The sequence below is a fragment of the Parasteatoda tepidariorum genome, chromosome 5, assembly GCF_043381705.1.
Source record: "Parasteatoda tepidariorum isolate YZ-2023 chromosome 5, CAS_Ptep_4.0, whole genome shotgun sequence".
Taxonomy (NCBI): Eukaryota; Metazoa; Arthropoda; class Arachnida; order Araneae; family Theridiidae; genus Parasteatoda; species Parasteatoda tepidariorum.
The window spans coordinates 81,350,165-81,378,031 of record NC_092208.1 but is presented as its reverse complement, the minus strand read 5'-3'; the positions used below and the strand labels follow the sequence as shown (position 1 = coordinate 81,378,031).

Sequence of the window (27,867 nt, the reverse complement as noted above, 5' to 3'; positions counted from 1 at the left end):
TAGTTCTTTTATCTTAAGTGAGAGGAGAAAGAAATTATGGTAAAATTACTGTACTTGTATTATAAAGAAATTTCTGGCAAAAAAACATAATTTTGGTAATTAAACAAAACTATTCGGTAATTTTTCCATTCTCAAAGTAAAAGTTTTAAAATAAATTCTTGTCTTCAAAATTACAGTTCTTATTACCACAAATTTTGTAAAAATACAAATAAGAAAACTAAATTTAAATTAAATAAGTTGTTTTAGTTTAGGCCATACTCCAAGGTATCATGACCCAGTCAATTAATTTTACCACATTTACTACCATACAGCATGTTAATAAAACTATATAGTTAATTTTACTTAAAGTCGTTGCCAAAGCCCTTCGTCGAAAATTACCGTGCTTTTCGATGCTCCCACAGACCCAGAAACACGGTAAAATTTACAATAATCTGGTAGTTTTAACTGTGCATTTTTCTCGGTGTACATAGCATTTTTTTAAACCTTTAGCTTTTCTCAGTATGACAGTATTTAAATCTTCAGATATTAAACTATATAACCAATAAGTCTATAAAAATTATTGGTAGATCTTTAGTGATTTAAACATGCTCAGGGTTGCTTTATTATTGATTTATTTTGAATTTTTCGCTTACATAATAATCTCGATTTTTTCCCTCTAGTTTCTTGATCGCAGATGGTATTGAAATGATAGGTCCATCAGTAAAAACGAAAGTCATGTTGAGAAACATGGAATGCATAAGCAATATACAAATCATATGAAATATCAGGAAAATAAAATTTGTGGAAGAGAGTTATTTTAAAAAGATAGGCCCTCTAAACATAATATCAAATTAATGTTTAATTATTAAAAAGTTGTCCCTTTTTTCAAAAAATAATCTCATTAACCTTATTCTGCATGGTTTTAGTAAATAGTTCAACACAATATTAGTCTATTCAGAAGAAATTACTTTTGTGAAGCTTCGCAGTGCAGAATAGTTCTACCTTCCGCCTGCATGCACTGTTTTGGCTAGTATACCCAGCAATTTTTCAACCAATTGCAGGTCCTCCCGGCTTTAAACTGGTGAATCGATAGTACACGATAATCTAGATCAAAAGTCTAGTTTTAAGTATGCACAGGAACATTGTCCTGTTGAATAATAAGTAATCGAACTCCAGAATGCTCTTATTGTGAAAGGAAACATTGTTCAATATATATATATATATAAAAGTATTTTGTCAATTAATCTTAACCACGATAATGCGAATCTTGATCTCAGTTTTGGGCCAACATGATTGACTTAATCCTTTATAAATCGTTAGTTAAATCGTGATCNAAGCGCAATAAGTGATATATATATATATATATCATTTATTGCGCTTAAGCTGCAAGTAATCAGAACTCATTAGATAAGTTCAAAATGTAGAATAAAAAAAAGAAAAATTATAGACATATGAAGAAAAAAGGGGAGGGGGTAAGTAATAAATAAAAAAATAACAAACAACAGTTTAGAAAAAGAAAAAAAAAAGGATGAAATTTTACTTAAAAAACCGGAAAAAAAATATAATCTTTGCATCAGCCCACACGATTACTTATTTATTTATTTATTATTTTTTTTAAATTGTTGTTTGTTATTTTTTTACTTATTATTTCCCCCCCTTTTTTTTTCTTTTTTTTTCATATGTCTATAATTTTTCTTTGTTTTATTCTACATTTTGAACTTATATACATATATATATATAACATATATATATATAACATATATATATATAACATATATATATATGACATATATATATATATATATATATCTTCCTTTTTATATTTCAGATTGTGACAGTAAGATTGCCACCAATCTAAGCCATCTAAGGAGAATTTGTAGCGCCATTGAATATATCACAATGCCAGTTTTTTTCTCTTCAAAGCAATACTGTCGCATTACTGTCTGCACCAATTAAATCGCAAAGTTTATAATAATATCGTGGATTTGGTAATAGGAGGGTTACGTTGTCTGACAGAAATTTATTAGCTCGTATTAACAAATTTTTAACTGCCTTACGATGGTCCTCCTATGCTTATGTCACTAGCATTTCTTGTTTCAAAAAGAATAATTTACAACATTACGTAGGTTGTTTAAAAGTTAAGCTATTGCTGATTTCAATTTTTCATACTCCTTAACACTTTCATCTTGGTAATGACGCGTCTTTTCTCCTCCCTTCCCCTCTGCGCTTAGATTTCCACCGCATCACTAAAATTGAAGCAAAACACAAATTCCTTTAAAACTTGTTTATTTTACTTTGAAAACTAATAATCAATTACAATCAATAACCGCCGCATTTACTAATACAACGATAGAACACAGCGAATATTCCTGGAAGAAGAATTATCTTCCGTCGCAGTGAAACAGTTAAATTCATACATATTCTCTCGATCGTAAACTTCGACAAATGAAAGGTTGCGATGACGTTTCTTTTCGTTCGAATACGTCAAGTTGATAAAGTGTTGCGCCATAGAGTAATATATTTCAATAATGTTCAAATATAGAAAATTATGCATTTTTAAATTTAATACTCTGATTTTGAAAAATTAACAAAATGAAAAACGTAGTAATAGCGGAGAATAATATTAAAAAAAAGTGATTAAAACGTAAATAAATGTAATTAAATTAAGGATAAATATTTAAACTGTAGGTAATCATTATTTTGACTTTTATTAATTTGAAGCAAAGGCATAAAATATGAAAATAATTGCATCATTATAGCTTTTATTAATCTTAAGTAAACATACAAAATATATTAAAATAAAAATACAACTAAAATACTAAAGACAAGCTTACATGACCTATATAAAGTGACTCCATCTTACAGAATTACTTAATAGAAAACATTTGAACGTTCCACTTTTTCTATCACTTTCCATGACATCTGCTTATAGTACATAAAAATATGCATTTTAACCATTTATTGTTGGATTTTAGACCAACAAATGGGATGATTCTGATCACTGAATAGACCCACCTTAGTAAATATTTCACCCTGAAATTTGTATTGAATACATACTTAAAAAAATGCATTGGTCTACACAGTATATTAATTTAAAGTTATTGTAGATATCTTTAAGAAATGGGAATTAAATTTAGAACGGAATGAAATGATCAATAAAGTAAAAAATATTTGATTTACTGGTAAATACTGTTATAATTTTTTTATTTATTTAAAGCTAATGACAACCAGATGTTATCGGATTATCTTCGCTAGTTGAAAATACTGCCATTACTTACTTACTTAATCAGTTACTACCAAGACTTATTAAACTTTTCAGCATAATTTTATTAGAAATCTTACAAGTATATAGCTTTGTTATGATCAAGAAAAGTAACTAGCAATTATCTCTAATTTGACATTTTGAGCTAATTTGTAGAAATGATATAGTTTAGTGACCTTTCTCCCCTCTTTTAGCCTCTTATATTTGACAACAGATTTACAGTGGTTAAGTTACAAATTGTCTTTCTCCGTAAGATAAAATACTGTAAAACTAGACAATAAAAAACTGGAAAAATAACTATTTTTTGTTAGGCCAAACAGAATAAAAAAAAATAATGCTTGTTAAATCTTGAGGTAGTTTAAGTATCTAACTTTTGACTGGCCTTTGGTTCTTCATGCTTATAACTCGAGATTTATTTTCAAAATTCTGTAACTACTTATTTAAATATATTAATCTACTGTGTTATTATTTTTACTGCAATTGCTTAATGATTTTTGTATCCCATTCAGACGGGAAATAAATTCATTTTTCTCCATTTATTATTTGTCCGTAATTTTCTTATTTTTAAAGTAAGTTATAAATAACTAATGAGTTTCTTACATAATCGCTGACACTACCCAACCCTAAGCAATCGTATACTATTTGCTTTGCAAACCTTGCTTGCTCCACTCGCTACTAAGTTAGACATATTTGCGAGATGTTCTCCCGTAAATCAATTATTAAAACTCTTTAAAACTATTTACCTTTCAAAAAAATAATTTTAGTCAATAATGGGTGGCGGAAATAAAATTTTTTTAAATTGAAATAAGTAACATGCAAAAGAAAAATTTACTGAAGCTAAATTGTAATTATGCTTTTAAAAAAAACGTACGACGACACGTCTTTTACACATTCTTTTAATTTTACATCTTTCCTAGCTCTCATCAACGCTTTTTTCAGCTCTCGAGCACGCCTTTTTTTATTATATTGAAAAAAAAGAGTAATGCATGACTAATACTGATTGTTCTAAAATTTGGTACATAGTTTAGTATAAAAAATTTCAATAAGTAAAATTAAACAAAAATTGTTAAAAAAAATATAAATTTTTTAATAAGTGAAGAAATTTGGGAAACATAATTCCGTAGAAAAACATAAAGAATATTGAATCCTCTTTCTGTCTGAAGGGGACCCTAACAAACAAGATCTAAAACTTATATTCTAAGTAATTGTTGAGAGTGAATATCCTTTACTCTTATTAGAATTTATGGTATCGGTGAAATTACTAATTAAGGGCCTTCGAACTTTATTGATGAAGTGACATACTAACTGTTCTAGTAAGTCCCAAGGACCAAAATTAAACCAGAAAAGTCGTTTGTGGAAGCAAGATCACCTCTACCCCAGATTTCCAAAACTATTTATTTTTTAGAAATGTTTAACTATTTCAATTTTGAGCTAGTTATAAAATCATTTTGATTCTCATGCCTTTCCCATGCTTGAGCTTTTCCACTTATTTTTTTAAACACATATCTTTTCATATCAAAATGCTGTAGTACCTTCTCAAATTTAGCTGGAGGGTGATGTATCTACGGTACGTTCATTTGGTATGAGAGTACTTCTCTCATCAAACATTTAAAAAGAACTTTATCCAATTTATTAGAGTTAAAATGTTGATATTATTTATTATAGTGTATTTTTAATTATTATTATTATTTTTAAAGAAATAATTTGAATATGCATCGAAACCGGATACATGACAAGCCAGCACTGCTTTTTTGGGCCATATATCTGTCGCTGTTTCGGTCCGTCAACCTTAATTTGGAGATACCAGTTATAACTAAAATCTGCAACAACTCTTTAACAATTGAATACATATTTCAAATATAAAATAAATAATATATTTAAAAGAAATATTCCCACATTATTTGACATTACGTTTTTCACTTTTTTGTTAATGCAAGTTACTTGAAAACTTCATTAAAAATAAGATATAACTACTAGAATTTTAATCAACTGAGAAGTTTAGAAGAACTTTTTTAAAAGTTTGTTTCGAAGTTTTATTTATAACAAGTTTAGAGGATTCAAAATGGATGCCACTGAAAGTGTCAAATTCAAGTCAACTTATATCTTCGCGAATCTCTCCTGTTCTTTCATCTCACTGCCAGTTTTGAGATGTTGAGGTAAGATGGTAGTAAGTTTCTTACTCTTAAAATCATTTTTTCTTGAACCCTTCCTTTTGGTTTTGCTCTTAGAACCGGTTGATAGATTAGTGACGATGGCTGACTTGGTGTTGGTAGATCGGCCGTTATTGCTTGGCTCTGGTCCTATTTTCTTATTGCTGCTTGGTTTCTGACGTCTTACCACCAGAGCACCTCTTCTCATACTTGAACCTCCTTTGCCATAGCTATTAAGGAAAAAAAATTGTTTTGTAAGTTTTAAATTACTCAATTCAAAAATTTAAAGCAATGAAACTTTGGAAAAACTTTTTTTTTTCGTACTAAGGATTGGATTTTAATCCTGGTTACTCGTCTTTTTCCACAATCGAAAAACAATCACAAATTTACCGGGCTGTGCAAGGGTCAGGGAACTGGCCTTGCATCAGAAAGGTTCTGGGTTCGAATCCCGGACATGGCATGAACGTTCATTCTTTCTCTGTACTATCTGTCCTTACTGTTGTGGGAGAAACGTTGGTCCACCTAATATGGTGCCCCTGAAAGAGTGGCCAACAAATCTGCTCTCATACGCCTGAGTCGAATGTCAACACAGGTGGGCTTTTTAAGAAAAAGTAGATGTGGTTTATTAATTCCCTGTTAATTGTTAAATGTTAATCAGACTTTATATTGCTAGTGGCTTTCTTCTAAACATTTCTGATGGAAATTTGCAGTTCATTTGAAATATATTTTATTACCTTTTGATTTCTAATATTTAGTTTTTTATTTCAGTGTTAGGTTTTCCGTATTTGGCTTACGTTTTCGGAATAATAATAAAAAGTTTAAGAGTGTGAATTAAAAATTAATCTTCAGTCAGGGCATTTTTTAATGATTGCTTAGTTGAATTTTTAACGTAACGACTTAACATATTCAAGTCGAATAACAACATACTTGTTTATCATTTTAAATTTAAATTCTTTTACTTAAATACTATTGAAAAATGTGATTGGAAATGTGAAGAGCATTGTCATAAAATGTTGTTGAAAATGTTAAAAAAATATCTAGTCTTTGGGTTGTTCATGCGAATTAATTCAGCTTCATATCAATGGGTACTAACTTGTCTGGGGTGTAAAGGCTGTCTGTGCGCAGTGCTGACCGTATTTCTACAATCATGCCGTTGGTTTCGAAATTAAGGAGCATTAACCTCTATGACGTCCCTGACTTACAACTAGTTGTTGAGGGAATGTTTTACTTTATGATTAAAATTCTGAAATTTGCAGTACAAGAACATTTAAAATGTCACTCTGCCAACAGTTTTCCTCTCTGTTACTTACCATTCATTAAACTTTCTTTCACTGTATACTTTAACAAAAAGAATTTTAGCGATGTATTGAGTACATTTGACTATAGCCTAAGTTAGGTAAATTTTTTTAAATATTAACTTACTAGAAATAAGACTAGACTAGACTAGATTTACTAGAATAGTAACTTTATACATATAAAATACTAGATTTAAAAAAAAAAGCTTATCTTTTTTTTCATTAAAGTAGCAGATTAAATATTTTTATCTTTAATATTAAAAATAATGATAAAGAAAAATGATTGATTCTACATGTTGCTAACAATAAAGTAAGTGCAAAAACTGAAATGTTTACTTAGGTAACTTATTTTTTATTTAAAAATTTTTGAACATTGGCAACAAAGGAGAACTTAATGCAGAATCAAGTTAAAGTTTATTTATTTTTTTATAAATGTTATGCTCCACATCAATATGTGCACAGCTGTTTTGTAAGCATTCCAATCTAAATTTAAATTTTTATAACCAGTGTTTTGAATATTTATTTTTTCAGCAAACATTTTGTAAATGCCTCTCTATTTTAAAAATGACCCAATTATACAATGAGGCAAAATTGTTTTGAAGCTGTCTATGGTTATTTTCCATGAATTTTTGTGTGCTTATCCGTGTAACCTGAGTGTTACAAGCACCGAACTTTGATTTTGAACATTCGAATACAACATGCTGGTTAATAGCGACCAGATGGGCTGTATCTCGAGCCTTGATTTGTTAATTTACAACTAATTTTTTAATTGATATTTTCTTTGCATTTTTCCGTTTTTTCTTTTTTTTTCTGATATTTCAACGCATTGAGATCCATCGCTTTTATACTTCTCATAGTGGTTTATTGCGTTTTCCTTAAACCAAAAACTCTTTTTTTTGGACAATTTTTTCCAAAAAAAAAAAAAAAAAACACTTTAACCCCACGTTTCCTTAATCACTTCTACAGCATAAAAGTACCTTTGATATTTATAAATATGAAAATTGCATATGAATATATAGGCATAATCTCTAAGTATCTTTCGTTGAGACACGAGATACATATTTAAAAATAAAGAGTAAAAAATATTATACTCTGTTGCAAGCTAAAAAAAAAACCTAATTCCTATACAGAGAGCCTATTTAAACCTAAGTGTGAGCCAAATAGACAGCAAGTTCCCAGGGCGAACGTATGCGAACATCAGTAACTCTTTAAAAAGCGTTGCTCAGCCTATTTTTTGCATGCTTTTTTAAATCGCGTCAAATAAGGCAATCAAAACTTATTGATCCGTATGGCTCAGGGGATAGAGCGTTCGCGTTTCAATAAGTGAACCGGGTTCGAAAACCACTGATGGCTGGTCGATACAGATCTGCTTCCGGGTTGAGCCGGCCACCGTGCTAACGTGAAATATCTTCAGTGGTTGATGGATATTGATGGGATGACTGGTTGATACGAATTCCACTCCCGACTAGCACCGACCACAGTGCTGATGTAAACTATACTTAGAGGTAGACTGTTCGCGAGTTAGAGTCCTTTTGCCGTCAGGATAACCGTGGGAGGTTCTCGTGGTCTTCCTCTCCATGTAATGCTAATGCGAGTTAGTTCCATCAAAAAGTCCTCCACGAAGGCAAATTTCCCCTAATACTTGATCCAGGAGTTCCTTTGTCTTCTGGATTGGGTTCAACTTTACAAGGATATGAAGTTGAATATTAGCAGTCGTAAACCCAAAAAATTAGGTCGGTTGTTCAACGACTTTTGCAATATAAAAATAAAATCAAAACTTATTGAATGATCAATTAGCAAGTAATAAGAATTAGTAATCTAAAAATCGTTACAAATATACTTCTTTCTATTCGCATTTTAAGAAACTAGTGAAAATATAATAATTATTCTTTCTTGCTGCCTATTTTCTTCTGCAGTGACAGAAAAGAAAAAATTCCTTATCTCGCATTTAATTTGTTAAGGGCATGTCAGCATAAGACGTGCCCTTTTCAGTGCTTCAATTAAGGCAAGTGTTTATCGAAACTACGTCGCCAAGTCTAGGATTCCAGTAACACTTCGAACCTACAACATTTTTCAAATAATTTTGCGATATGTATCGTAAAAGATAGTGTGATGCCACAATTGGCATTACATATTTATTTCCTATCATTTTAAATATATCTAATTACTTAAGCTTATTTTTATTAATTGAATTATATTTAAAATAAATCAAAGACTTAATATTTTAAAGCGAACATAAAATATTTATTTCTTCTCGTATAGATCAATGTAACGGATGCTTTTTATTTCATTACTATCAAAAACAAAAGTTTATTTAGAACTTTTTATTCTAAATTTCTAACCGCTAAACCAGTTGCATTAATGTAATAATTCTCATAAATTTGTTGGCGACTCGTGATCGCCAAGGTATTCATTTAAACCCAATATTGATATGCTGGTTAGCTATGTTATATTTTGATAATTTGCCAATTTTGAATCTCCTAACCATGTCTCTCCTGTGTCCATTAGGAAAAATTGTATTCACTTTTTAATTCAAGAATTTGTGGCGACTGGAAGTGCCCTTTTGGGCGCTCCAGTCGCAGCTATCCTAACCGTTTTTTTTTTAAATGTAATTTTAAGGAAATGCTAAAAAAACGTCTTCATGTTGAAATTATATTTTCTTGATCCCCTTAAGGGATTTATTTTGATAATTTATAATTATATATGATGGCCATTGTTAATAATACTCACGAACTATTGTTTAATAAATTGGATTTTTACTACGATTCATATTAATTTCTTGGAAACTGTTAATTGTTTCATCCAATTATTAGCGGCAAGAAAGGAACGGTAATGAATTTAGATATTTTCCACTATATGAATATTTTCGGCCACTTATGGAGAGCACTTCCATCAAAGATAGTATGAATTAAATTTTTGTCTGTCGTGTTTTACTTTTAAAAGTTTTTAAATTATTTAATGCATATTTGTATGGTTGGTAAAAAACGGAACTATACGCAATCGCGGATGATTACTGAAATCCTATGCCCAATTTTTTTTTCTCAACTTGAGACAGAGTATAGTTACATGTATTATTGATTTATTTTTCTTCAGATGAGGGAAACGTATACATTTAATTCTCTAAGCAAACATCGCACTCAAATGCTGTTTCTTCAAATGAAACCATCATTTAGCTCCACCTTTACACTCAAATGTAACACAATTCAAAGGTTGGGTGCTTACATTAAAGTCACTCTGTATAAAGTTGAGATGGGTAAACGCACGCTGCCACTTGCGTTATAATTTATTTTCTACGCAACAGCGGGCTCTCGTGCTTGTATCCAAAATTTCTTCGTTGTCTAGTAATCTGTTGTAAAATGATGGATGCTTTATGTTGAAATTTATTTGTATATGAACAAATTGCTGTGCTCTTATATTTTCAAAATTTTTTATTTCATATCAATTTTTCTTATCAATTCAATAAATATGAAAACGTAATGAGTAAATGTTTAAAGTATGATTAAAATATACATCATTAGTTTTAATTACTACTAGATTATTATATTAAGAATCATTATATTATTATATTAAGAAATGTTATATTATATTATTAAGAAATATCAAGAAATATTATATTATGTATTATTACAGTAAGAACTGTTATATGATAAGATAAGAATAATCCAAAAAATTTATTTCGAGAATTTTAGTGACGTTGCTAATTATTTTTAATTATTATAACTAATTAGGTTTGCTTGTAAATATACATTGAAATAAAGAAGTTTTGTATTAAAATGCTAAATTAATAAAGAAAAAGTACTTATTTGTTTATATCCGCACACGTTCCTCATATTTTATTTTCTACTATAAAACAAGATTTTTTAAAAACGACAACGGCATCGTTCAGAATCCTCCAACATAAAATTATCTTTTCTTTCGTATGTTTTCTTTCCTTCTACAATCATATTTCAGAGTATGGGCGTTTATTTTAAGTTATTATCATTAGATATTTAATATTGTCTTATGGTACAATATTATCTTTGTAGAAAACCCCTTTGTAGACTTTTTGAGTAGAAAAAGAAAATTAAGAAAATCAATAAACAATAGATACCCAAAATAAAGTAATTAAATTCTACATTAAATCATTGAGCTAATTGTATGTTATTGTAAATAAATTAACTAAGAACTTCTTTGTTAGTTTATATAAATTTTACCATGTGCAAATCCATTTCAGGCAAACCTGTGCATAAAATTATGTGCAAAATAGGCAATTCATGCTTCTTTCTCTCGCTCTCTCTCTTTTTTTCTTAAATAATTGTTAATTTTCTGAAATAAAATCGTTAAAATTGCATAATTAAATATCGAACATATTAATTTTATAACCGTCGTTGGGCAACACACCCAATTTCTGGGTTTACGACTACAAATGTTCAACTCCGTAGCCTTGTAATTTTGAACCCAATCCAGAAGACAAGGGAACTCCTGGATCGAGTATTGGGAGAAATTAGCCTTCGTGGAGGACTTTTTGATGGAGCTACAATGCATTAGCGTTACATGGATGCCTCCCACGGTTAGCCTGATGGCAAGCGAACTCTCACCTATGATCCGCCTACCACTGAGGATATTTCACGTCAGCACTGTGGTTGGTGCAAGCCAGATGCGGAATTCGTATCAACTGGGATTCGAACCCAGTTCTCCTCATTGGAAGGCAAACGCTTTATCCCCTGAGCCATCGCTTCTCAAACTTGTTAATTGCAAACTTCCTCAAACTATCCAGTATAATATTTCGTTGGAGCACATCCATTTTTGGGCTCATTCCTGGTAGTTAACAAATCAAGCGCGCTTCAATACTGTAGTATAAGAACACGCTATAAGACAAAATACCTTTATTTACGATTTGACCTCAATTTGCAATTCTGTTTTCATATTTTGCAATTTAGCAATCTTATTACGAAAATATTTTAAATCATTCTTGAGAATTTTTCCGTTCATTTAAGATTATTTGAATTCGCTACTCCCCTTATAGATTATGTTTTATATTTAGTTCCGTTTTTTTTTACATTTTACTTTCTGTTTCTTAAGTGATGCATGTTACTTAATGTATTTTATTCTACTTTGTTTCAAACATTTTTTTTTGACTGCTCCTCACACTATTGTATTGATATATTTAGCTTTGCATATACTGATACAATCTCAGAAAGCACTCCTTTTTGCTGATATAATTGTGTGAGATGATGAAGAGATTATATATTTTTTTCCCCGGATTTTTATAAAATTTTTTTCAAAATAATTTTCTTCTTTCGTTATTCCGTAATTTTTTTCTTATTTTATCTGCATTTTGAACTAATTATGAATAAATTATGCAAAAAAATACAACGATAAGCTTGTGACTTGTACCAATTACTTTGCATAAGCAATAACTCCACTAACTTTCGTAAACCTAGTTTAAATATACATGGAAATATAATCATTTATTAAAAAAAAATAGTTTCTTTGCCTTTCGTTTTCTTACTATAACTGCAGAAATATTAATTAAAATTAAAAACACTTTTTAGAGAAATTTTTAATTAAAGAAAAAAATATCATTTTAAAATTTGAAAAAAAAAATCGTTGAAAATTGAACATTTAAGAGTTATCTTTTCATGCTGCGCAAGCTCGGGAAACTTTTATATATTTTTTACAGCAACTTTTATATATTTTGAATCGTATTTAGTAAATATATTTTATATAATTCGGAGTAATATACTTACATTTCCAAGATGCTGCATATTAATATGAAAACGATGCAAAATGCGTGCAAATTTAAAAATAACTTCATAGTGTTCGACCTATGCGTCTAATAAAGGTTCACGTTATTTCTCTATTAGAGGAAGAACTTTAATAAGCTTATTGTCGTTTCTAAACTGAAGCAGGAAATAGTGCCACATCTACGCACTGCAACGAATTAATAAGTTCATTAATTTATTAATAGGCTATGCTGCCCTGACCTTTCATGTAAAAAAGGAATAAGGCAATTTAGTTATTTCAAATATAGTGCAATTTAAATGAAATAATTGTTTAGAATCGTTATTCTTCCTCCCCAAAAATATGGCATTGAATTAAACAATGTCCTAATTCAGTATATTGTTTGTATTCATAACATTGACCTTTGTTTCCATAATTTTGATACAAATTTTATTTTAATTTTATTTTACCCATATTTTTTGTAAAGGTAAAATTGAAAACAATAATAAAAATGCAAGTGTAATTTAATCTGTAAGTTTTGAAATACGTAAGTCGGAAATTAATTATTATGTGACTTAAACGTGCTTTAGTATGTTAGAAGTTAATTAATATGTAAGTTTGAAATCAAATAATATGTCAGTTAAATATGCTTAAGGGTAGTCGGTAGGGCATATATCAATAATTCTATAAACGACATTTTTCAATGTACTTTTTCTCAGCAATTAAATTATATTGCCATAATTATCAGCAACAATTAATGGTAATAATTATAACTATTATTATTAATAATATTGATTCAGTTTTTTTTTCACTGAGTATTTGCATATACATGTTTGCATATATATATATAGCTGTTAATAATATGTTTGGCAGATTTTTATTTTTTTTTTTAAATATTATAATCTAAGAACTTTAAATTTTTTAGATAGTTTCACCAAAAATCTCTCATGACTCAACCAGCATTCCGGTTAACTCTAAAATAATATCACAGCATACAACTAATATAATCTCTAATATCTCCAAAAAATCTCAAAACCCATATCATTAGTGGTTTCTTAGAGAAGGTATATCAAAAAAGGTCAGTTTCCGTATTATTGATATGTGCTTTACAGACTCCCCTTAAATATGCTAGAAATTTGATTATATGTTTTGCTGGAAATTAAATAATATGTATGCTAGAATTTTTTAAATATGTAAGATGGAAATTATTAATATGTAAGTTAGAAATGTTTTTAAGGTAAGCAAAAAGTGAGGAAATAGTTCCGTTTTTGTCAGACTAATAATGAAAAACGTAGATTGATATTACTTTCGAATAATCGGTGGATGTTTGGTAAATCGTGAAAATGGTGTTCCCCACTCTTTTGTCTGACAAAAACAGAACTTTTTTCTCCTTTTTAGTCCTGTTCAATAAAAAAAAATTTTTTTCTTCTTTTGTGTTACATGTCGATTAGTTTATTTATGGAAAGTCCTTGAAAATTTATGTTTGTGATGAAATGGAGAAAAAGTTTTTCTTGCGCCATTTTAAAAACTATGGTAGTTTAAGTAGTCGACAGATACCGAGGTTTAGTTGAAATTTAAGTTATATAGATAGTCCGAAAGTGGCGTGGGCAAACGTTTGATTGACAATCTATTATATATAATTCTCTTACGTGGCTCCCAAATTTTGGCTGTATTTCCTTTCCGCGGTGGCAACGTTTGCTTTGTTTTGAAAACACCAAAGCATTCTGCCTATTAATGATGTGTTTCTGATCTAATATATATAATTCTCTTACGTTTCTCCCAAATTTTGGCTGAAGTACTTTGTACAACTAAATAAGATTCTTTTCACAACAGTTAAATATTTACTTTATTTTCTTCATTCATAGAGAAAACAGTCGGCAAAGAATTCTGTTAGGTTTAAAAAACATTTCGCTAAAAAAATAACGAATTCTAAAAGAAATAAAAATAAACAACTTAAAAAATAAAAATGCTGTTGCCAGCCATAGAATTTTTTGAAAGTTAACTTAGCAACATAAATCAAAATGACATAGAAGCGCAACTAGATCAAAATTATGATACCTGAGCGCTTGACGTAACAAATCCTTCAATTCTAAAAGTGTTGTATCGCCAAATGCCCAAATTAACAATTGTGTTCTTAAAGAAATTCTATAAAAAGTTTTAAATAAACAACCTACTTCTACAACTGCTTCTTGAAGAACTTGGCTCATTGATTAAAAATATTGTTTTAATTTTACAGTACTAACTTTACTTCTACTTTCATTATTGCTATGACCCTCTTTCATTACATTTTACAACTTCATGCTAAATTTGAGGACTTTAAGTTGTTTTGTGGTTGAATACTGACATTTAGAAATGTGTACATAAAAAAAATAATATTTAGAGGTTAAGAGTTGCCTCAGAAAAATTTGAATTGTTGACATTGAACTTAACAATGGAAACAATCGTTTTTGTGAAAAATTGAATTGTATTGTTGACATCAAAACTAAAAATATTGTGTTTCAACTTAACAATACTACCTTAATTTATACTTTAGAATTGCCTCGGAGAAATTTGAATTGTTAGCAATGACTTAAACAAAAAGTTTTATTTTAACAGACAAATACTATATTATAATTTTAACTTTTTCTATGACTATACTCATTTTCTTACTCTTTTCTTTGTTTTTTATACATTTTATATTTTTGTGATAAAATAAAAAACTTATAGTTGTTCTGCTTCTGAACACTGATGAAAACACAAAATGATGGGCTTCATCAACAATCAAAAATATATACATTTATTTTACAAATTCCATATTATTAAGGTGGCGCCCTTCAGAGAATTAAAAATACAAAATTATCTTCATCAAAGCCGATGCTTTACATCCGGCGTTCAGTGGCAGACTACTATTTCATATTGTTTTACAACACATGGCTTTAGCCCTCTGGTGGGAAAGACTTTCTCGAACAATAGAACCTAGTTACTTTTCTCAACAGCTGAAATTTAGAATAGTGTGATTAAGAAAAATATGTGAACTGCTTGGAATTTCAAATTAATATTGAAATTACAGATTTAGAATTTTCTACAGTGAAAAGTTTTCGGAACTTCAGTATTCAAAAAAGTGTACAAAAACTAGACGTTAAGAACGTATCCAATAAGTGAGAAAAGCGAGCATTGGATTGCGAAGCAATCCGAAATGAACTGTGAAAGCAGTTCCGGGGGTTGGTGAGCGCCAGTGAGCAGGGGGCGAAGCCTCCTAGTAATTTTATATTTGACAATTAAACGATGAAAATTATTTCTTGCAGATTTCTGGAAATAGTTGCAGCTTATCTTCTCATTAGAAATAAAGCTTTAATTGAAAGTGTAACACTTTTACTAGTCGGAAAATTATGAGAAATTCAATTGAGAATTATTTCTGTTTGAAGATAATTTGACAAAGAATTTGGTCTGTAGTGGTAAGAACACCAATTAGCATTATCAACAGAACTGGAATTCCGATTTTAATGACTTTAGGGGATTATAAACTATCAAATTTTCCATTCAGATATAAACTCTGCTAGTAACTATCAGGACATGGTTAAAACTTTCATTGTTGTACGAAATCAGATACAGTTTAAACCTCTTTCGCTCGTCAAAAACAGATCAGATTTCCAATTGTCCATAAATTCAAATCGGTAATAACATGAGGATAAATTCTGTTATTAGCAGTCAGTATATCGATACAAACTTGAAATGTCTTTTATCACAGAGCTCTAGTTAAAATTTAAAAAAAAATTAAAAGCTCTAGATAATCTTAAAAGGATTGGAATCTTACTTCACGACTAATTTAATATCGTAAATGAATAAACGAGGATAATGAAATGAATTTCACGATGATTACTAATGAAATTCTTAAAAAGTAGGTAAGTTCTTTTTGTATCGATTAGGGAAAAATTGAAAGTTGCATTGTCATCGCAGTAACAGTTACATTTCTAGCATTTTAGCTACCACAAAGTATGGTAAAAATTACCGGAATATGGTAAAATTTACCGTTTTTCTGGCTCTACGGGAAGAACAAAAGATCAGTAATATTTACCGAAGCTTATTGGTACGGAGTTTGGTAAAATTAACAATAAAATATAATTTTGTATTACATGATACAATTCAGTAATTTTTATTATGACACCTTAGAGCATGGCAGAAAAATCATTTCCTTGGTTGAATTTAATTTTCAATTTTGTGTATTTCATTAAATGTGTTGTAATAAGAACTATAATTTTGAAAACCAGAATTCCCTGTTATTCATTATCATATGAATGAAAAAATGAGCAAATGAGTATATTTGGTTTCTGGAAACTGCATAATTTTTTTTTTATCAGAAATATCATTGCTATATAGTTCGGTAATTTTATAAATTTTTTTTTTATCCATGTAGGAAAGCGTTCGAAAATTTGTTTTCAAGATTTCATCTTTATAAACTTGAAAAAAATTAATAAAAACGTAGTAAAATATTCGTAATATTGATTAATTCTTGTAGCATGTATGAATGCTCCACTAGTCAAATCAGTTGTTTATACTTTTTGATTGTTTTAAACTGAACTAAATTGATTGCATACTTACTGTATTCAAAGCAAATGTCTCTAGCAATAAATATTAAATTGGATAAATTTTGAAGAGCGCGAGGTTTAATGACCTAGCGGTCAAACAACTGGCATAAGAAAAGAAAATATTTTAGCACCAGCATATGATATTCTTTGACAATTGAATAATAAATAATTTATTTCGGAGGTATCAACTTTTTGGATTAATATTTAAGTGTATTTAATGGAGCTTATCAGTGAGGCAATTATACATAAAATGTTTTAATCTTCAACTTAAATTGCAAAAAATTGCAAATAAATTTAACAAGACTGTTAATTACGCGAAACTGTGTCTGGATATTAGGTAGAACCATTACGTAAATTTTAAGATAACTTGAAGCATCTTAGTAATCTTTCATTTTCTTTTTGTACATTTTCTTTACTTTTTCGTTTCGGTATTACGGATGATTTAACGTGTTTCGCTATTTGATTTTGCTCACTTGAGTCTGCAATGCAATTTTAGTTTCGCAAAATAAGATCGCTTCTGGCCCTTGCTTCATTTAACATTGAATCCAATTTAATTTTCTTGTTATAAGGGATTTAAATTAATATTTTTTAATTACTTTACGATGACATTATTTATGCAAATGTAAAATCATTAGCGGAAGTGAGCATTAATTACAAAATATAGAAAATGGTTAAACATAAAAATATTTTATCAAATACAAAACATTTCCCGTCTTTGATTCCCAAAAAATAAGTGTTTTTGAGGTACACCAGAGGTTTTGCGGTACTAAGGTTGATTTGAGGTTTATTTGAATTTGATTTAAAAAACAACGATAAAAAATCCTTTTTCCGAGGTATATAATCAAGGTGTATGAAGTTTTTTTTTTCTCCCTTGAGGTTAGTTTGAGGTTGATTGAAATCTACCTTTCGAGAGATACATGTCTAGCTAACGAGCTACATTTCAAGAAGATAAATATATTTGAGGTGTAAATAATTTCACCCGATTTCAATTAAAAGTATAGCTGAGCTATACATGAGGTTGAGTTTATGAGATGTAAATGAGGTTGAAATGGAATTTCATTTATGAAGTTTCTTTTGGCGTAAAGCATAACTTGATTTTATACCTTAGATGTCTTATTTTTTACACCTGTCAACTTCAAAACAATATCAAAAACATCTTACTATTTTGTGAAGATTATCATTCAGCATAGAAGGTCAAGGGGGAAGCACGCTTTACTTCCATTTTTTGCAAACAATTACATTCGAATTGCCATATTTTGCATTCTGAAAATTAATAAGGATGAGATCATGAGTAATGTTGAAAATTGGTAGTCTTCGAAAGTACACAGTGAAGGGCTCGTGCTGTAGAAAAATAGTTCCTTTCAGTGCTCAAATTATTCCCCCCCCCCCTCAGAATCAGCTTTCATTGGCTTACACTGTCCTTCTCCTTAATTTTTAAGAGTTTTTCCTCTTAAAAGTCGATAAAAAATCATTCCTTTAGAAAATATGTAATTATTATAATTTTATGTGAGCACATTCTATTAATCCTTTAATCGTTACACATTGAACGAAGTAGTTGCATTTGAAAAATAACCTCTATTTAAGAATACATAATGCCCAACGCAATAATAAGCAAGTAGATGTGAAGTAATTTTGCTTGTAACCATTTAATTTGTTTGCTTTATTACGATAACCTTATGCCGAGCAACATTTCACATATAGGAAACACTTTATCTCCATTCGGTTTTTATTCTTTTAAGGACTTCGATTTCAATGTAATATAAATAAAAACATATAATCCTTTGATTTTTTTATTTGTGGAGTTTATTGTAAATTAAATTGTGTTTAAAGGAAAAATAAACGTCCCAAAAATATTAAACAATTGGCAAAATCAGAAATAGTTAAACTTATAGGGTTTGCGCACATGTGTTCATTAATTTGTCTTTAAGGTTACATTCCGTTGCTGTTGCAAATGGAAGTTATTTTGAAAATATTACTTTTTGCAGTTTAGTTGAATTAATGGCTACATTTCTCAGTAAAATTTGAGAAATAAATCATATCGTTTCCTAAACAGTGTACAGTCCGCAAAAAAAAAAAAAAACTAATCACCCGTAATAACTTTCGTTCTAATGATAGGATTTTCACGAACTAAGAGTCAATCTTAATGGTTCCTGGGGGTGACTTCAGACATGCTAACTAATTAGCGCTAACTATTAACTAAGTTGTGAAATCAGACACAAAAACGTACTTTCTCTGAATAAACATATTTTTTTTTTACGTATTTGGAATCCTGACCCTTAAAATAGGAGGGGTAGACAAAATGTCGAAAAAATTGTTACGTAAATTGGGCTGCAATGACGATTTATATATATGGCGAAGGTTTAAAAAAGTGCCAAATTACCTCGCCATAGAAAGCGAAAAAATTTAAAATAAATATAAAGAAACTGAATGAATGACAAGACATCGTGTGTCTCTGTTGCTATAGGCAACCAAGACGAGAATTTTTGGATTTGATTTCTGGACATAGAAAATAGTATTCGTTTTAATACATTGAAAATAAAATTTGAATTTAAAATGAAGAAATGAAAATGAAATTATTTTTGATTTTCCAATATTTCAAAATTTGAACGTTGAACTTCTTATCTGACATTTTTAATTTTTTTAAAGATGTTATTTGTATGAAAATGCTGTTCTAAAACCAAATTTACTTAAGTTATTATAAATTTATGAAGAGTTGTAGGGCAAATTGCTTTTACTACTCAGTTCAAGTCTTTCAGGTAAGGAAAAGCAAAAAGAGATACTGCGAAAAATTTGGGGCACTGCGCAATCAGAAGGTTTTATAAAATTCACGGCATTTCTTTTCGATAAAATTGAAATATATATGTTACCGGCAAAGTATNTAGAATTTTGTGCATTTGCAATGTACCTAAGTTAGTAGCTAGCGAAGTGAGCTTGGTTTGCGAAGCAAACCATATAAGATTGCGTAGCAATTTTCGGGGGTTGGCGAGCGTTAGCGAGAAGGGGGCGCAGCCCACTAGTATATATATAATAGTATAAGAGTAAATTTTACTTGAATTTTTATTTTATTGTTTAAGGTCATTTCATTCTAATTTCAATATTTCATTCGATATTTAATTACAAAAACTCCATTAAATTTGTGGTCACAAAATGTTGGGTTTCAAAATTTAATTTTAAATTTAATGATACATTTATAATTACGATCGATACTGATACCACAGTGTTCCTAATTTAGTAAGGACTAAATTCTTGACTTTTTAAATGAAAAGTCAAATCAAAAAAAAGAAAAAAAGAAAAGAGTTTCAAATCTTTGAAAAAATTGAAATTCTTCAGAAGTTGGAATCAATTTTACTTAAGAGTTTATCGTTGCATTTTTCAGTTGTAGATTATTTAGAGATTTGCTAATTTTAATTAGAATTTTACTAGTTTTAATTGTTGAATTAGAGAAAATGATGAGACTCCTCTACCCTTAACTATTTCCAGCATTTATGCAAACATATCCTTTCATTGATATATTATTATTTTCTGAAATTATTAGAAGATGGTCGCAGAAATTATAGATGAAAAAATAGCTTAGCAACAATATTTAAAAATTAATGCTGTTGGTTGGAACTATTCAACCCACCGATTTATATTAGGTAAAAATGCTTAATAAAAGAAATTATCTGAAATTTAATGCGTTTGTGGTAGATTACTCTTTTAAGTTTTACTGAGTTAAATTAATAATTTAACTTTTTGATGAATAAGTCAGTAACATTTTTTGGTTAAATAATCAGTGACTTGATTAATAGAAAACTGTAAATAGAATCAAAATGTATGAATTCCTTCCTATAGGATTTAAGTAGATATCTTTTAAGCATTTCGAACATTGCAAGTATTGTAAAGCATAACTTAGCTGAATGCTATAAAACTTTTCATTTTTATATGTAAAAATTATATAAAACAAATAAATATTTTGTAAATTTATATTTCGATTATTTAATATAAATAATTTATTTAGTGTAGTGTAGCAAACTTTTGTGTATTCTTTCCTATCAGTTATTTTATTTTTGTTGCTTTGTAACAGCCTCTTTTTAAAAACAACTGATCAATTTTATCATCGAATTTTAAATTGAGGGGGGGGGGAGTATTTAAAGGATAAACTAACTCAGAAATTGTGCTAAATTATTTTTTTATGATTCGCCGAAGTATTGTTAGATATTCGCTCTTTGAAAAAATGAATTTAAATTTTTAAGAATGCTAATTTCTTGAACTATGTTGATGTATGTTAATTGTAAAAAAATATAAGAAATGCCAATATTTTGACTCAAACAAAAACATATTAAAGTGGATCATGGAGTTTAAATATCAAGGTTAGAGAATTTTAAAAAAAAGTTAAAAGATAAAATTTCATACTAATTTAGTTTTTGGCTTCGTTTTTGCTTCATCGAGAGAAAACTAATGGCCATTCGCACTTGTGAAAATTGTATAAATAACCGTTTAAAAAATACACATGCCTTATAACATTTGTAAAATAACAAGTATTTTTCCGAATTAGAATTTTTAAAGAAGTTAGCTGCCTTCTAATATAAGAGTTCACTCTTGAAGCTACTGATCATGCATGAAATATCCTACCCTACACCTGAGCTCAAGAATTTGCACTTCATATGATTTGCGAATGATACTAAGTAAACTTGGTTTCTAGTAAAACGAATGGATATTATTTACATACTCATTTCGTTAGTTTATTAAAAAAACAATTTAAAAAATTAAAAGAAAGGAAAATTTAGGTTTATAATACCCCAAATTAAACAAGAGTAGAACTTGTTACAGTTTTTAACTCTGACATTCTTTTCATGAGATAACTTCTTTTGCCGACGATTTTGTCAATTTTTATGATTGATTAATGCCAGATTACGCATTCTTGTAATTTTTGAATTTTATATTTGAAATTTTAAAGTCGAATAACATGCTGAAATGGCCCCTAGTTCAAAGAGTCAAAGTTAAATAGTTGCATGGCCGATTGCTTCGAAAAGAATGAACTACTTCGGTGCAATGAAACAATTATCAATGAATATGCTTGTTTCCCTATTACGAAATATTAGATTCAAATTTGTATTCATTATTTCTTCAAAACGTGTATTAAACTATTATTACAGGTTATTTAAGTAGAAAAATCCTAATTTTAGAAAAAGAACAATTTTTGAGATGATGATTCTAAAAATAGCACGTTTTTCGAATCTTTTTACAATTTTTTCTTTTAGTAGTTGTTTAACAAAACAAGGCATATCGAACATTTTCCTGATATAGCAATATTTTTTTGAACTGTGCAAAAGTTGCGAAATAATATGAACAGCTTTTTAAGCAGATATTTTCTTCTTTTTAAAAGGAAAGGGTAACTTTCTTTAAGTTAGGGCACAAGAATAACTTTGAATGTCGAAATAAAGTTGTATGTCCATACTTTTTTGTTTATTTAAAAAACAAAACAATCTGTTGTAGTTTTTCGCTGTGCACACATGCGCATTTACTTTTCATTACTCGAATAAATAAGAAACAATGAAAAAAAAGAAAATTAATAATTTATCTTCCTTTTTCGTAAACAATAGTATTCTTAGTAAATAGTCAGCTGTTTTGCATCGAATGATATTGTGTGTGATCAGTAGAATATTTTTAATTTCTTAACAAGACTTCATTCTCAGATAGCTGGCAATAAATCTAAGTTTTTTTTCAATAAGAACTTAGCAATAATTTAAAAAGTGATTTTATTTTAAAGGAAAACATAAATTAAAGTACTAAAACGAGTGATTAGTATATTATTGGAAAATAATATATATGGTAGAATAAAAAATAAGTTTTTGCGTTAAAATTTAATTAAAAAGTTAGAAAATAGTTCTGCGAAACAAGCGCAGACAGATAGTTTGCAAATTTATTTTAAGATTAAGGTGATATATAAGATGTAAAGAAGTTTTAAGATCATTAAAAATGCTGAATGCGCATTTTTATTAATATTTATACAATATGTATTCAAGAAATTGATAAATATATTATTCAAAATCTATGCATACGTATGTATATTATTGAAATTGTATAAGTTATTGAAAAAGAAAATCAAAAAATAAACAAATCATATTAAATAAGCACAATCTGGTGTATAATCATATTCTATCAGAAGCACACCTTTATAAAAGCAGATATTCGTTGAATAAGGTGTTTTTTATTCAAATTTTTTTACTGAATTGCAAATAAATTATAAACGACTCAAAAAGAAACATCTTGTTTTATTGTTTGAAAGAAATAAAAATAAAAAGATAAGCAAACGATTATAAGCGAAAAAAATATGAATGAAAGTTTAGGCGAAGTCAAGTTCCTCACAAGTTTATCACATTTTAATATTAATCGCCCCATTTAATTATTTCGTTATTGTCGCCAAATTATTTTTTTAAAAATAATTAATATTAATTTTTCTCAGCTTCTAATAAATAAAAATAGTTGAAACTTTAGATTTTTCAATTGAAAAATATGTAGATTAATATGGTATAAAAAAATTCATACCTTATAATTCAAAATTTTTTCATCCTCAATATAATTAAATAATAAAAAATAATTAATAATTATTAAAAATTATTTTTTTCATGAAATTATCTTTGGGTAAATGAGTTTTATGAGTGGGGGCAATTTTCTTTGAATAACTTTATTAGTTTTGAAAATATGACTAAAAACGTAAAAAGTGAAATTAACATTAAGGGGTACGAACTTTGGATCGCTCTCCTGACCAAACTATGGGGACCATATTTCCCAGATTGAGGCTACCCCCTATATTTTGAAGGTTAAAAATCCAAATATGTTAAAAAAAATATATGTTTATTCAGAGAAAGTAGGTTTTTGTGTCTGATTTCGTAACTTAATTAATAGTTGCACTAATTAATTAGCATATTTGAGGTCACCCCAGGAACCATTAAGATTGACACTTAGTTCGAGAAAATACGATCATTAGAACGAAAATTATTCAAGGTGATTCGTTTTTTTTTTGCGGACTGTACAACAAACTTTGTATTTCAATCTATTTTGGACATCATGAGTTTTTCTCTGATAATGTTTAATATTTTTATTTAGTTTCCCCTATCATTTAAAGTACTTTAATTCTCCAAATGTCTCCAAAATTTAAACAACTCATTTACGTATTTTAAAATTCCCATTTTCCAGATAAAAATGAAACCTAATTTTGTAAAAAAAATTGATGTTCTTCCTTCTATATTAAATTTTTTGCTTCAGCTTCAAAAGCAGAAATCGGAAAAAATCTCAGCTGCTATACGTAAAGCAAAGAAAAATACTAGTTCTAGCAACAAACTAAAGCATTTTTGAATAATATTTTATTTATATTTAGAAACTTATCTTTCTTAAATATACAAAGAAAAAATTTTGAATTTCAAAGGAAATTTTCAGAGAAACTTAAAGTATATTTTATAACAAAATAGTTTACATTTTGTTACGAATTACAGTAGGGTTTTAGTTTCTCATGTGTAGTGATTCAGTATAAATTATTTGTATATCCAAGCATAGTATACCACAGAATAAAGTTTATATGCAACAAATGTGGTTTTAAGGAATTTTTTAAATTTTATATTCAGTATTTACCTGTTTAAAGTTCTTCAATGACGTTGCAAAGAAATATATTTATGCTTTTCTGCCTACAAATGGCACTAAATGGTGCCACATTCTCCCAAACTCAATTCTCCTTTTCCAAGCTTTTAAGCATTGCTTCCAGTTGAAATGGGAGCAACAGATTTCCATAACTGCATTTAACAAAGCTGTGCCACTCCTTCAAACTTGCAGTTTTATTGCCCCTGAATAAACAGCATTTGCTGGAAGTGTCACTTTTATTCTAACAGCGGCAACTTAGTTTGGTAAAAATGCAGTGATCGAATAAATAATTCTGTTAAAACCTAGATTACTTGAAAAAAAAGGAAAAGAAAATTTAATATAATAAGATAAACAAAGCTAGGGGAGAACTCTTATGAGACTCTAAGGAGCTGTTAAGTGGGAAGCTGGTGAATATGTAAATGAAATCCATGCAAATTTTTGCGCAAGAGAGCCTAAAAGATTCCAGTGGTTTTAATTAAACAATTTTTTTAAAATTAAAGCCACATCTTAATCTTTACTTAATGCGTTGTATCCTTCAGCAGAAAGAGACTAATCATTAATATAAGAAAATCAAAGATACATTTTAAACTTTTTGAATAATTCCTTAACATTTAGGCTGAGAAGCAAGTGAAACGTTTCACCAACGATATTAAAATAAATGTATTAACCGTTGCTTCGAAACATTGGGAAAGATCTAATGGCGCTTTATCTGAAATTAAAAATGCCAAAATTCAAAAACGCGATATCTAATGTCAGCATTTAAATAATTAGGCAAAAGAATAAACGTTAAACAATGAAAGTAACTAACTAGCGTATTAGGTTCACGTTAAAGTTGGTGAAATAAGATTCAGAAAATATTTTTGGTTTTTATACCGAATGATAATGGGTTACACATTAACATTAAAAAAAACTGCAAAATAATAGAATTTTTATTTATTTTTTATTGAATAACCATTGTTGACCTGCCGACTCGGATCTGGGTTTATCACTACCATTGTTCAACTCCGTAGTCTCGTAATGTTGAACCCAATCCAGAAGACGAAAGAACTCCTGGATCAAGTATTGAGAATAATTTGGCTTCGTAGTGTACTTTTTTGATGGAACTAGCAACACATTTGTGTTGCATGGAAAGGAAAACCGCGAAAACCTCCAACTTTTAGCATGAAGAAGGGGACTTAAACCCAATATCCGTCTACAACTGAGGATATTTTACGTCAGCACTGCGGTCGGTGTAAGCCAGAAGCGGAATTCATATCGACCAGCTATTCGAACCCGGTTCATCTCATTGGGAGGCAAACATTCTATTCCCTGAGCCACCAAGGCTCAAATAATAGAATTTGGTGTTCTCTCATTATGTGAGATAGAATAGAAATTAACAATAATAATTATTTTTTTTATAACCGGAGTTGAACAACTGACCCGATTTGCAATTTTTGATTATCATTATTCAATTCCCATGCATTGCAAGTTTGAATCCTACCCAGAAAATATGGGAACACTTGGATCAATCATTGGGATAAACTAGCCTTCGTGGAAGACTTTTTGGTGTTACTGACGCATTTGCTTTATGTTGAGAAAAAAAACCCACAAAAATCTCCCACTGTTACACGGACGAAAAAGGGATGAATGAAGATATAAGGATATTTTACTTGAGTACTGTGGTCGGTCCAAGCCGAAAGAAAAATTGGCATCAATCTGCCCCCGCTTGGATTCGAACCTGTGAGAAAACGATAAAGAACTGTTAAGCATGAATATAATTTTAAAAAATACCATCATAATATATAGCTAGGAAATATGTAATGTCTACAAAGTCTAAACAGGCTGGATTAGAATCGACGAAATTAATCAAGATCTGCTATATAGTTAACATGTTATAAAATATCAAATAAATTTCATCTAATAGTTTTTACGTCTAATTATACAATTTTTAAAAAAATTTTATGACTAAATTTACATAACTTTCCTGTTCTAACTTCATTTGTGATATGCTCTGAATGGATATAATATATTTTATTTTGTAACCGTTATTGAAATGTAGACCCAATTTTTGGGTTTACGACTACTAGTTTTCGACTACTTAACCTTACAATTTTGAACCCAATTCAGAAGACAAGGGAACACCTGGATCTAGTATTGAAGGAAATTTGCCCTCATGGAGAACTTTTTGATGAAACTTACCTTTTGATAAACTTTAATCTTGTTTAAAAATCAGTTGAAAATTAATAAAGCAACTCAATGTTTTGTAATAAAGCAAACTATGAGTCAAAAATAATAAAGTTTTTTTTTCATGTCACCAAAAGCGCAAAAGAAGAAAGTGTCTTCGGTAAATTTTGAAAGTGCGCTAATTTTTATTTCTCATTTCAAAATATATTCTTTCAAAATTTTATATGTATTTGAACAACCTGTTCTCTCCTCAGTAAGTTTTAGAATGTTTTCTAAAAATTTTAACTTTAGATCCTGTTTTTTTAACGTCTAAAAAAATAAGTTTGCGCACTGTAGAAACTGCTGTGTAATATCTCCGAATTCGATGTTGAACTGTCCCGCAGTGGACTTATCTTTAAGACACGGTTCCCAGAAGATCACCGAGGTCAAGCATCACAGGCTGCAGTCAGTGTGCGGGTGGGGGTCCACTTGGATTAGTCTGCGTAGGGACCGAGGGTGTGCGGTATTGGTCCTCGTTAAACTGTTCTAATATAAAGTGCTCGTTTTGCGAAGCCTAATTCGAATTCGTCTTAACCTCTTCAGAACTGAAGTATAAAGGAATACAACAAAAATATATTTTTCACTTCTAAATTTTCATTTTACTGCCATAATTCATAATAAACTAAACTAAATATGAGTTATACTTTCAGGGGGCTAATAATTTTAGTTACACTTGCGTGAAATTCATGTTTTAATTAAGTAAAAAAATTAAATTATTCCAAATGTTAAATTGCGCCTATAATAACAAACATGCATATTATGATTCTGCGGTCCATTTTCATGATGAATAGATTTAATAATTATTTAGTAAAAAGAAACTTTGAAAAAATAACTTTTATTAAATAACTTAAAAATGCTTTTTATAAAATCACTTAAAAGTACAACACAGTATACTGCATTAAATTTCAGTTTCAAGGACATTTTAATTAAGCAAAACATGCAAAGTAAACAATTATTGTACAGAATCTAACATTAAGTATTAAATAAGTATTTAAATTTAATTTTTGGGGTTAAAATATGGAATACAATTTCAAAATCATGGAAAATGACTCAAAAAGTTAAAGTCATTAAATATATGTACGTACCTTAATATA

General features: G+C 28.9%; 1 long non-coding RNA gene across 1 annotated transcript; it reads right to left on the bottom strand.

The window, feature by feature from the left end:
* Positions 1–2,724: 2,724 nt before the first annotated feature.
* On the bottom strand, positions 2,725–12,727 carry LOC122269683 (uncharacterized). The gene is made up of 2 exons (XR_006225325.2): positions 12,416–12,727; positions 2,725–5,621 (listed from the first exon to the last, which is right to left on the bottom strand). It is a non-coding gene; the product is annotated as an uncharacterized lncRNA (long non-coding RNA).
* Positions 12,728–27,867: the final 15,140 nt, after the last annotated feature.